This window comes from Pyrus communis, chromosome 1 (assembly GCF_041283825.1).
Source record: "Pyrus communis isolate YQ-2024b chromosome 1, ASM4128382v1, whole genome shotgun sequence".
Taxonomy (NCBI): Eukaryota; Viridiplantae; Streptophyta; class Magnoliopsida; order Rosales; family Rosaceae; genus Pyrus; species Pyrus communis.
The window spans coordinates 16,960,848-16,972,179 of NC_142565.1; the positions used below are offsets into that span (position 1 = coordinate 16,960,848).

Consider the following 11,332-nt stretch of genomic DNA (forward strand, 5'->3'; position numbering starts at 1 on the left):
GTCACAGGTTCCTTCTTCTAAAACTGGATATCCATGTTCAAATATTTCATAATCAAAATCTTCTATATTATTATGCTCATTGTTTTCTTTTAAATTCTCTGAATAACAGTTATTTTGACCACTAGATTCTTCTATCTTATGCTTTTATATGCTTCTAAAGTATTACTTTAGTCATTTATTGTTATACCTCTCTTGAAGAATGTTATGTTAGGATTCATAAACAAAAAACCTTGTAAACTTTTCAAAAAGTTTAAACCTAAAATAAATGGGTATTGATCTTACTGGCGAAACAAATATTAATGGTAAATTGAATTGTTGTTATTTAACTCTAAGAGACTCATTATTAATGCAATTTTTTAAGTATATTGGTCTCTCATCAAATTGTGTTATTCTTACTGGTTTTGCTAGTATTTGTCTATATTTTTCTGGTACTAACTCTTCTCTTATGACACTTTTTGTGCTTCCTGTATCTATCATTATTGTTTATATTTTGTAATCTTTTGCTAATTCTATTTCACAATTTATGGTAATCAAAGATTTTTTTTTTTTTTTTTTTTGTCTCTCAATGCTAATTCTTGTGATTTTGCTGAATTAAATTTTCATAAGCTATTATTATAACACTTTTCACATAATATTGAATATGTATTATGATATTTATTTGTAACTAACTTGTCACACTTATGACACTTTTCTTGGCAACCTAAGTTAATACATTAATAATCATTTTCATGTTCTTCTATAAATGCACACATATATTCGTCTAAATCACCATTTGAATTACTTGAATCCTATGAGTCTGAATCTATCATATTAATACTCTCTAGACTATAAATATTCTCATTATCACTCAAATCGTCTATACTTTATATTGAGTGTATATCTTCATCATCTTCTAACTTAAACAACTCTATTGACATTTTGGCCTAATGTGTCCTACTTCTCCAAATAATTAACATTTACAACTACTTTTATCTTTTGATGCTTTATATTTTCTTATCCATGGTCTACTACTTCTTTTCCTAAATTATTTGGGAATATGTTTTCTCTTCCTATATATTCTTGAAGCATTTACATAGTTTATAGAGTTTATAGAATTTATAGAGTTTATAGAGTATACATATTCCGAAAATAGCATCAAATTCGCCATCCACCAGATTCGAATATTTTCTTATGCTTAAATTCTTATGTTGTTTATAAAGTTTGTATGACTTATATTTCTTTTTGTACATTTTTTTATGCTTATTCTTCTTATGACAATCATACTGTTATGGTAAATCTATATTTTTACAAATCATATAAAATTATTTCCTAATCTGTCTCTTTGCTTTTATCACTATCGTCTAAATATATCATACATGTTGAATTCTAGGTCGTATTGCACTATCTTTTTTCTTTGGATACTTTTGTCATTCATTCCAAATCTTTTCACTTTGTGGTCCTTTTATTTATGCCATATAACTATCTAATAAATTGTCATTCAATACTACGGTCTGCTGATATTCCTCTTCACTTAGAAGTGAGAGGTCTTAAGTTGGAATTTCATGGATGGCGAATTCAATACCATATTTGGTTGCCCATTATGTGGCTCAATCGAACTCCCCCTATCCTTAGTGTAAAAATATATCAATGTACTAAAAAATTATCTAATAAATTAATATCACTAATTCTACATGTTCTTCCTAAATATTTAAAGAAATTTTATGTATACTCAGCTATATACTGTAAATCACAAATTTGTAATTGTTTTAAATTTCTTATAGCTCTTATTTGTTCTTGTTCACTCATGTCATCTAACCTATTATGATCTAAGAATTCCTGTTTAATTAAAGTAACACAATCATTTATATTAAAATGTGTTTTAGCTACCTGATATTGTTCTGGATTCTATACTTTCCAATATTGAAAACAATAACAAACTAAACCATCTAAAGTATATACAAATAATCTAACATATTTTGTGAATTATTAAAATCTAACATTAATGCTGCATGTACACAACTTTTTTCCCATCTCTCTATTGTTTTTTCTCAATTTTCTAGATCTGCATTATCTAACTTTAATACATTACCTGCTATATTTATTTGTTCTAATCCTCTCAAGTATGGTATCCTATTTTGTCTAGGCGGTCTCATCATTTTTTCATCCCTGTAATCAACTCCTTTGTACTCATTATATTGCTCATTTGTTTGTCTTAAGAATTATTGGTTTGTTCTAGCTATATAACCTGGATTATTTTCTACTCCTAATACACTATTTTCTTCTGCTGGATTACATTCAATTTTTACTTCTAATAAATTATTGTACTATTTTGTTCCTAAAATATGTTATACTTCTGTTTCTAATTATTATTTTTTTTTTAATTTCTTCATCTGAAATTCTATGTAGTCTTAAATCATATGCCTTATATTTTTCTAAATATTATTCATCTAAATGATCAATACTTTCCAATGAGTTTATCTACAATATGATCAAAATTTTGTTCAACTAAATTAATATCTAAATTATCAAAAGACATGAATACTTTTACAAATACTCTCATTTTTTATTTCACTCTCATCATCTTCTATATTGACACACCCAGACCAGAGTCGAGGCATGCTGGCAGTCACCCGAAGGTGACGTAATCAAAAGTGTAAGTGATGTAAAAATGTGGATAAATTAAAACCGAAACTAGAACTTATTTAAACTAATAAATTGAGTGTGCAATAGTGGGTAGAACCCATAGAATACAAATTTTCTGAGCATAGATGACAAATAGTGCAGTCGAAACTAGTTAAGTAATTAATACACAACGGGATAAGTTCCTACACTTAAACAGGGATATGACAATCTCGCCGGCTAATCCTCGTAAGCAATAGAGTAATTTAGCTAACTAGGACCTGGAGGGGCGAAAAACAGAAGGGTGAGTGGATAAAACAGAAGTTTATAAAATCCATTTATTTTCTGAACATACTAACCTATGTATAGTTTCAAGAAAATCATACTGCGTATAACAAAATCAAATGCAAAACAACAGTAAATCCAGAAGCATGCTACATCATAATCTCAATAGTAATATAAGTAAAATTAGGTATTCAATTAATCTATACTAGCACATAAGTTGCAATCGCCTAATGCAACTTGTACGACTGAGCTGATGCTCATCAATCTATGCTAGCACACGAGTCAGAGTCGCCTAATGCGACCTGTACGACAGGACTGGGTGTAATCATAATATACGCTCTAGTGCTACAATCACGTGAAGATTGGTGCTAATCGCGGTCACTTATGAGTCTGAGTTACCTAATGCAACCTGTATGACAGGATTGGCACCTACTTGGATCTAAGGCGAGCGTGTGGTGCAGAGGTGAACATACATGTGAAAGATTGGCCTTGGCCCGAGGCGAGCATTAACACCGGGATGCAGCAATGATGAGCAAACTACATAAATATAAGCATGCCAAAACAATTCAATAATTCTAGTCAACATAATAAACTTATCTGACAATAAACTTACATGCGCATCCCGTATGATTATTTTAGCATTTCACAACAGTACAACATTTCTAATAACGTTATTTAATCATGGCATGATATGCATAAATCAATTCAAAAGCATTTGTGGAAACTATAAAGTTTATATATATATATATATATATATATATATATATATATATACACGAAAACAAATGCCCACTCATTGATACGTCGACGGATTGTAGCCCCCTAGCCTCGCTTGTCCTCGTACGTCCTCAGTGTAAGTCTCCCCTATATGCGAAACAACTAATAATAATTAGTTAAGTAACATATACATTAAAAATTAGGAAAAACACCCCATAGTTTGCTCAAACAGAAGGTTTAAATATACGAAAACACTCTACACGACGTCACAGACCTATACGTGTCAACCACACGTCGCCCGGAGGCCGGACGTGCCCTCATGCACTGCCTAGCCCACAACCACACGCATAGGTTAGAGGTCACAGAAGCCAGGGAATATTCTGTCAGAGTTGACGAAATATTCTGGTAAATAGTAATGGAACTTAACGGCGTTACCTGACACCATTAGAATATTTCGTCAACTTTGACGGAATATTCTTTGTCTTCTCTGGTGAGCCTCATCGTCTGCCGCCGTATGGTTCGCCAGTTTCTGGGTAAAATTTCAAAACCTCATAACTTGTTCATTTCTCAACCATTTTTTATGAAATTTATGTGGAAATGAAGCTTTGAGGAGTAGAACAAGTCTATACCTTTTGAAAGTCCAAAAATGGATGGGAAAAGGCCTGAAAAAGCCTCGAAGGGTTTGGCCTAATTTTTGACTCCTTGAAAACGTGTGTTCTCACATTAACTCCACTTCAAACTTAATCTAGGAACTCTAGGGAGTTGACTAGGTGCTTCCATGACCTTCAAAAACTTGTAACTCGGCTAGGATCACGTTGGAGTAAACTCGTCTGAGTCGGAGCTTCCAAGTTGACGAGTCAAAACTCGTCCATTCAACGATCTGTTGGTATGGCTGGGTTTGTGGTTTCGCGAGGAATGCAATGGTGGTAGTTTCAGGTCCAATCTAGGATTTTTAAGGTGTGAGTTTTGTTGTTGCAGAAAAAAGAGAGGTTCGGTGAGAGAGAGAATGAGAAGAATAGAGAGAGAGAGAGAGAGAATGAGTGTGTTCTGATTGGGGGAGAGAAGTGAGAGACAATGTTTCTGATTGGTTGAGTGAGAGTGAGGGTGAGTTTGATTGGTGAGGAGGGATTTAAGGAAAAACAAGTGAATGTGAGGGTTTTAGGGGTTGTGATTGGTGAATGTTTTAAGAAAGGGGACACGGATCCTATTGTTGAGGAAGAGATTTGATTTTCAGGTTTTGTGTAATAAAAAAGTACAAAATCTGTCTACCAATAAAAAATAATAGTGTTTCTGACACTGATAAATTTGTACGCGCGTGTACAAAACTATCCGTGATAAACGTACTTTAACGGAGCATAACCTTTTTCATTACAGATTCGATTCGGGTCTAATTCGCCGTCATGTGTTCATAACAACGAGTACTATTTAATTACGATAACGAGGAAATAATTTAAAGTCGAATAACCATGTCCACATCACTTTGCCAACAAGGGCATAAATGTCAATTTACACACTCGGAGAGAAATTACATGAAAAAATTAGGGACGGGTCGTCACAATATTTTCTAATTGGTTATAATTACTAAATGTAATTGTTGTTTCTCATGTACTAGCTGCATATTTGCACACTATCTGGTTGTTTATTTCTTGCTACATGTAAATCAGGTAATGTCCACTGTGTTCCTTCTAAAAAAAACTATCATCTATATGTCTTGCTTTTGTCATATTTACATGCTTACTACCAAATGTTTGAACTAAATTCTGAAATTCTAAATTAAACTTATGATTACATTTATTATGACACACCCCGACCGAGATCGGAGCGTGCTGGCCGTCACACAAAGGTGACGTAGCCATGTGCACGTGCGGAAGCTAGTAAGTAGTAATATAAAAGTACGAATAATTAAAAACTAGCATACAAGTACTAGAATAAGTGCGAATTAGTGCGATACAAATTTAGAGCAGGTCTATAGCAGTCCAAATAAAACGACAACAGTAGTACGCCCGAAGGCGACCCTACAATGTGGAGTGTCTGTCAGAACGCCGAAAAGCTCTGAAGGGAAACCACCGCAACGGCTAAGCAACTAGAACCTGGAGGGGCGCAAAACAAAAGCGTGAGTGGGCAAAAACAAAGCTCTTTGAAAACCATTTAGCAAAATACAATCTAACCCCTCGCCGTAAAACCTGTATACTTCCCAGAAAATAATCATATATATACGTATGTATAAATATGCCAATCATGCTCAAGAATATGCCATGCCAAAGCCATAATATGAATGTAAGTGCCCAGGTATAAGTCATATCAACGTCATAACATCTGGCAGCCGGAGTCACCTAACGTGACCTGTACGGCTACATCTAGAGCTCAAATCTCAATCTTAATATCTAAACCTGCCCACGAGTCGGAACCACCCTAAGTGGTCTGTACGACAAGCCTGGGTGTAACATGTATATACGCTCTAGTGCTACGATCACGTGAAGACTGTGCGAATAGTCGCGGGTCACCTACGAGTCGGAACCACCTAATGTGGTCTGTACGACAAGCCTATGCACCTAACTTGGATCCAAACTGAGCGTATGGTGCGGGAGGTGAACAACACGTGAAGGACTGTGCCCAACTCTGGGCGGGAGCACTAACACCGGGGGTGCAGGTTATGAGCTCTCTAAGCATCTCTAACCACTATTTAATGCAATCGTTAAATAACGCTTACCTGGCACTTACCTATGCCTCCACAGCACCCACATATAAATATATATGACATATGCATAATTGAATATGTAATTAATCGTATATGCCACTACTCATGCATAACCACCAATTATATATAAAAGAAATGGCATATAACGAAGCATTTATACTAATTTCTGGGAATTGATATGTATATAGGTAGATACGGAAAACAAAAGCCCACTCACTGGTATGTAGAAGGGTCGTAGCCCCCCTGCCTCGCGTGTGCACGCTCGTCCTCGGGGTACGTGTCACCTAAATGCGAAACAACTATAAAAACGTTAACTTTAAAGCACATAACTAACTTCTCGTAATAACTTCTCATACATTGCTCAAAATGGACAAATGAATATACCAACGTGCTCTACACAACCTCAGGATCACAACCATATTTTTAAAATAATTTTTGGACCCCGCACGCGCCCCCACGCGCCAGCACAGGCACGGACCTACGCGCCTCCCACGCGCGGCCACGTGCCAGGCACACTGACGGTGTCAACAGACGCCGTCAGGAATATTCCGTTAAACTGACGGAATATTCCGTTAAAACTAACCGGATCCGTTAACGGCGTTAGGAATATTCCGTCAGAATTGACGGAATATTCCGTCGCCTTCTTCCTTCGATCGCCGGCGACGTCGCCGGCGCCGGAAACTGGGAAAACCTGCAACTTAGGTTTTCTCGCTCATTTTTCATCTTTTTTTTTGTGATTCTTGGACCAAATGAAAGCCCTAGACTAGAAGAACAAGTCCCAACAAGATTTAAGGGCTAAAACTAAGAGATTATACCTGTGCAATTTCTCCAAAACCGGCCAACTTAGAACAGGACGATCCCGACGTCCAATTTTGTCCAACGAAGCACTCCGAGGCTCCTTGGGACCTCACCAACACACCTACGAGCTCAGAAATCCCAAAAACTCAATGTATAATTTTTGCATGAACAGTACTCAAAACGGACATCGCGATATCGACGTGAAAACGTCGAAGTTCTTACCTGAAAATGGTATATTCGTGCTCCCCTCGACCTCACGATCACAATTGCACCCTTGGTTTCCTCGATCTGTTAGTGTTTAGGGTGGTTGTGGGTTTGTCCGTACGTATCAAGGTAACGGGGAGGGAGAGAGAGATGAGAGACAGAGACAGAAGAAGGGCAGGGAGAGAGAGACAGTGAGTGTGCCTGTGTGTGTGTGGCCCAACATATGCCACAACACACAAAACAACCAATAACGTCAAAGAAACGAACTAGGGGTAAAAAATGTCCTTCCACAAGTGCGTTTTAATAATCCCGGGACGGGATGTCACATATTAGACAGTTTTTCTATATACATTAAACTAATACACAAATTTTTGTATTCTCCTTTCATATTTCTTTTTTGTGCCTAAGTTAATTAATTTAAAAAATTCATTAATTATCATAATATAATTAGAAATACAACCTATGACTGATAAATTTGAACTTAAATCTATTTCAGCTGTTGCAATTGCAGCTTATTAGTGATTATCCCATCTATCATTATATATGTACTCTAAAGCTTTTGTGCCTACTTGTGCTCTAGTTAATCTTGCTATTCCAATTAATAAAATTCCTATATGAATCTGGCTAAAGTATGATTTTCTCAAGTGAGTAACTGCTTCTTTACTAAGTAAATTAAGTGTAAGTCCCTATCAATACAACTAATGTCATGTTGACTGATGCTACTTACAATTCTACTTCTATTTTTAAATAAACCTAATTAATATAAATTATATTTATTTTTCTATGTTCTTTCAAAATTGCTTCTAATAAATTTTTGTGCTTGTTCTTCATTTAGATAAATATTTTCAGCTCTAACTATTTCTTTTCATTTTCTTATAAAATGTTCAATTTTCTGTTATCAAAAGGATTAAGGTTATTTGTACTGAAAGTTAAGTTTTCTAATTTTTGCAACAAAAGTGGTGGAAATCATGAAAATGTATTATGTAAAAGTTGATTAATTTCTATATTTGTTCTTAAACTTGATCTAATTTTTCTGCTAAATTTTGGATAATTAAATTATTTTGTCTAATGAGAATATTATTACTAGCTACTTGTGTTGAAAATCTGTTAAACCTATTCGTCCTTTAAGTTTGGATATTTTTCTGTTAGTTTTAGAATCAGTCATTAAACTAATAACCTATCTATTTTATTATGTAACTTATCTACTTGCTCACCTAAATCTTTTTGCATTAATTGGAATTTTGTACTTCTAATTTTAATTGCTCAACTATTTCTAGTGATCTAATTTCTATTTACTTAGACTTACTATCTATGAGGACAATAAGTGTGACAGCCCGTCCCGGAAACATTTTAACGCACGTGTGAAATGACAATTTTGCCCCTAGTTCGTTTCTTTTACGTCTATTGGTTGTTTTTGTGTTGTGTTGGCATGTGTTGGGCCACACACTCACACTCTCACTCTCCCTACCCCTCTGTCCCTTTCCCTGTGATTGTCCCGAGCCCCCTTTCCTCCCATTTCCCTTGAAAACGTACGGACACACACCCAAAACCTATCAAACCTTTACAGATCGAGGGAACCAAGACCATATTCGAGCTCGTGAGGCTGGGAGGAGTGCAGCTATACCATTTTCAGGTAAGAACATCAACGTTTTCACGTCGATTCCACGAAGTCCGATTTGGGTACTATTCATGCACACGTGATTTCTCACGTTTTAGGAAATTTGAAGCTTGTAGGTAGCTTGGTGAGGTCCCAAGGAGGCTCGTAGTGGTTCGTTTGAAGGATTTGGACGTCAGGATCACTGGTTTCGAAGTTGGCCGGAGTTGGGTTGTTTTGACAGGTGAGATTTCGTGATTTTTTAACCCTTAAAAGTAGTGTAATTGTGTTCCTCTAGTTCCAAGCTTCAATTTGGTACCAAGTTTGTTAAATTTGGGTGAAAAACGAAGGAGATATTGAAGTTTGAAAATTTTCCAGTTTTCCGGCGCCGGCGACGGCGTCGGAGGCTCGCCGGAGAAGGAGACGAAATATTCCGTCAAGTCTGACGGAATATTCCTGACGCCGTTGACGGAATCTGTCAAAACTGACGGAATATTCCCTACGGCGTCAGTTGACGCCGTCAGCGTGCCAGGCACGTGCCTGCGCGTGGCCGCGCGCGTGCGGCGGTGGAAAATTTTTCTAAAAATTGAGGTGTGTTCCTGAGGTCGAGTAGAGCTCATTGGTATATTCATTTGCCCAATTTGAGCAATGTATGAGAAGTTATTTCAAAAAGTTGGTTATGTGCTTTAAAATTAACGTTTTTGTAGTTGTTTCGCATATAAGTGATACGTATCCCGAGGACGAGCGTGGTCACTCGAGGCAGGGGGGCTACGACCCTTCCACATACCAGTGAGTGGGCTTTTGGTTTTCCGTATATACCTATATACTTATATTTTCCTAGAAATTGATTTAAGTTGTTATTTTGCCATATGCCATGCATTACATTATAGTTGTTTGTGCATCGTTAGTTACATTATTAGTTGCATACATATACATATGCATATTGGGTGCTGTGGACGCACAGGTAAGTGCCATGTAAGTGTATTCATGTTTATATTTCAGTAGCGATTCGAGATGCTTAGAGAGCTCATAACCTGCACCCCCGGTGTTAGTGCTCCCGTCCAGAGTAGGGCACAGTCCTTCACGTGATGTTCACCTCCCGCACCACACGCTCAGCTTAGATCCAAGTTAGGTGCACAGTCCTGTCGTACAGACCACATTAGGTGGTTCCGACTTGTAGGTGACCCGCGATTATTCGCACAGCCTTCACGTGATCGTAGCACTAGAGCGTTTATATGTATTACACCCAGGCTTGTCGTACAGACCACTTTAGGTGGTTCCGACTCGTGGGCAGGTTTAGTTATTGATTTTGAGATTTGAGCTCTAGATGCAGCCGTATAGGTCACGTTAGGTGACTCCGGCTGCCAGATTATATGTTATTGATATGATTTATACCTGAGCACTTGCACTTCATTCTGAGGTTTCGACATGGCATATTCTTGAGCATGATTGGCATATCTATATACATACGTACATATGTTCATTTTCTGGGAAGTATACAGGTTTTACGGCGAGGGGTTAGAATCTTGTTTTTTGAAATGGTTTTTGAAAAGCTTTGTTTTTTCCCACTCACGCTTTTGTTTTGCGCCCCTCCAGGTTCTAGTTGTCTAGCAGGTTCGGTGGTTTCCCAGAGGGCTTTCTCGGCATTTCTGACAGACGATCACCAGCGTAGGGTCACCTTCGAGTGTACTGTTGTCGTATCATTTTCTTTTGGACTGCTGTAGGCTTATGCTCTGAACTTGTGTCTCACTTACGCTAGCACTTGTTTTTATTACTTTATGTTGCTAGTTTTTATTTATTCGTACTATTTGTATTACTATTTTATTAGCTTCCGCACCGTGCACATGGTTACGTCACCTCAGTGTGACGGCCAGCACTCCCTGATCTCGGTCGGGGTGTGTCAATAAGTTCTTTTATATCTCTTTTGCTAGGAAACGTTTGGATACTTTTATTATTATCTTCTAACTGGGATATAATTGTATTGCATTAATGAATTTATAGGGTTACAATCTCTGTTTACAAGTTTCCTCTGATTTGATCTCCGAAAGATGTGTAGATGTGTAGGTTGTTAATTCAAGGGTCGCAATGACTTGATCTCGGATGAGCGGTTGCCGTGAGATTTTGGCTCTAGGCTATTTGAAGGATTGGCACGGTAGTAGTGCTTGATGATTCTTCGAAGGTTTGGTGAAGAACGCATAGACCTTTCTGAAATTTTCAAAGTGTTTTGGGAATTTGGGTGCTTGAGCTTTGGCAACGTCTAGGTGCTTGAATGAATTCTAGATCCCTTTCCTTTGCCTTGTGGCCTTGTATTCATAGACTTTTCAAGCCTTGCCTCTAGATGAATTTGGACTTGGTTTGTGGCTTGCTTCGTGATTTATTTCCATCAATCAATCAATCAATAAATCAATTATTTAATTTAAACAAAATCAAATAGTCAA

General features: G+C 36.9%; 1 long non-coding RNA gene across 1 annotated transcript; it reads left to right on the forward strand.

The window, feature by feature from the left end:
• Nucleotides 1-9,593: 9,593 nt before the first annotated feature.
• Nucleotides 9,594-10,710, forward strand: LOC148699276 (uncharacterized). The gene is made up of 2 exons (XR_015956685.1): nt 9,594-9,683; nt 10,491-10,710. It is a non-coding gene; the product is annotated as an uncharacterized LOC148699276 (long non-coding RNA).
• Nucleotides 10,711-11,332: the final 622 nt, after the last annotated feature.